Genomic DNA, 2,101 nt, shown 5'->3' on the forward strand with positions numbered 1-2,101 from the left:
GAAAGTAGAGACCTTATGAAGAAGAGGTTGTGTAGTGCCTTGTAGGGCAGTGTCTCCTCTTCTCCAGAATCTGGCATATCAGTGGTATCTCCTATAAATGTAGTGTTCACCCTGATATTGTGGCTGAACTATTTTTGCCTCATCCTAGTCATCTACAATGCATCTCTTTGCCTTTTGTGGACATTATTTTGTCTCTTTGCTGTTAGTGTAACAGTCTGTGGCTGCCTTGGGTTTGAGTCAGACTTGGCATTTTCCAGACATGTAGTAGCACAGGGCTTCAGTTTGCTTTCCCTGTGTTGTTTCCTGTGAAGCTTTGTTGGTGGGCAGGGCCTAGAGTCAGATCAGTTCTCTGCCCTAGCCCACTAGTAAGCCATAGTCTGATTGTTGTGTGTAGTTATATTTCTCTTTTTCTGGGGTAGGAGTCACTTTAGATTGATACCCACCACTCCCTGGGCTCCTTACACACTTCCAGGCTTGTGGCACTGCTTTGTATGGGTTCTGGCTAAGAGCATATTGGGTGTGGAGGATCTGCAGAAATGTACAAGGGTAAGTTGCAAGGCATTAGCAATGTTTGTATTGATATTCTGTGAGAGGGGACCTGGAATAGGTGACTGGCTGGAGGGCACATTTCTGCAAGGGAACACATGGATGGATCATACTGTTAGCAAGTTAGGTAGTGAGTGTCAGCACTGCACTGGTTCTTGCAGGTGGCCATGTGTTTATGCTGGTGGATAGAGGAGAAGAATGGTGCTTGCCAGCTCTTTTGTTTCTGGACATTCTCAAAGATCCCTGCCCCTTTAGCAAGGGCTCTGAGATTAATAAACAAATCTCCGTCCCATATACCCAAGGCATTTTTCAAACTGCTGGTAGGTTGTATCTCTTTTGGGTTGTTTCCTGTGCTGTGTCTTTAAGGGTAGAGGCTCAGTTTCCTCTCACCCTCCGGGACAGTTCCAGAGGTAAGCCTGCTGATGTTTAAAGTTCCAGATTTTATGTCTTACTGATTATACGAACTCATGAAATTTAGCCCCTCTAGTGTTGAAAGCCAAATGTTACGGAGATTCATATTTCCCCTCTGGGTTCCCCAGTGTGATAATTCTTTTCTCTCCCCTCTCTGTGCCTGCAGTGTCTCTCCCTTCCACGGGAAGTTCCACAGGTCCATTTAGCTCCTGGCCATGTCTCAACCCTCTCAATGCAGCCTCTTCTCTATATTTAGCTGTGGAGAGCTTGTTCTGCCAGACTTTGGTTCATTTTCTGGGTCATTTACACTGATGTGAATGTTATCTAGTTAGTGAGCTTCTGGTCCTCCTACTCCACATTCCCTGGATGTCAATATCTCTGTTTTGAACAATCAGGGTTATAAAATAAAAAATAAAGAATGATTCTGCAAGCATTTTTGCTTTCCTTGTAAAGTATATGCCACATGCTTAGGAAAAAATTAATCAATAGGTGATGATTTATGTATTCCCAAATCATCATACAACTACTTTTGGATAAAGGATGTATCAGATATTAAACTGTTAAGGAGCAGATATTACACTTGAACTAAGCCAAAAGGCTGAAAAGAAATCACAACTGATTCTGGAAAAGCCTTTTGATATTAAAAAAATATATACTATTGTTTTAACCATACACTCTGTCTTGTGGGGGAAAATAGGTTACCATAGTTCTTAAATGTATTTAAAATAAAATATTTGGCTTGGCATTCTGAAATTGTAGATTTTTAGGGGCGGCATAGTAGAAGAGGGTATTTTGGACATTGTAGAATGATCATTCTCTTTCATAAGGAAAAATTCCAGTAGGTACAAGATATCTGACAACAAGATGATTATACAACAGACACTGCTTTCCTCTTTGTTCCTCTGAACACCCACAGAATACTCAGAAATATCCATCCATCTAGAAAGATATTTTACTAACATTGGCACAGAATGTCACAGCAAAATAATTGTAGATGAGCAAGACTGGTATAAACATGTAAAATAGCATGAATACTGGTGCTTGAACTGGCATGCAAAATCATAGAGGAAGCTGAAGAACAGGACAAAATGCATGTAATTACTATACTTTGTCAAGGACAGTGTAATATCTTAGAAAAGGAACT

At 40.8% G+C, this 2,101-nt stretch overlaps 1 pseudogene; it reads right to left on the bottom strand.

Annotated features, from left to right (window-relative positions):
- Positions 1 to 1,441: 1,441 nt before the first annotated feature.
- LOC123387215 lies at positions 1,442 to 1,567 on the bottom strand (annotated as a pseudogene).
- Between the last annotated feature and the right edge of the window lie 534 nt (positions 1,568 to 2,101).

This window comes from Mustela putorius, unplaced genomic scaffold (genome assembly GCF_011764305.1).
Source record: "Mustela putorius furo isolate JIRA1106 unplaced genomic scaffold, ASM1176430v1.1 tig00003846_pilon_pilon_pilon, whole genome shotgun sequence".
Lineage (NCBI taxonomy): Eukaryota > Metazoa > Chordata > Mammalia > Carnivora > Mustelidae > Mustela > Mustela putorius.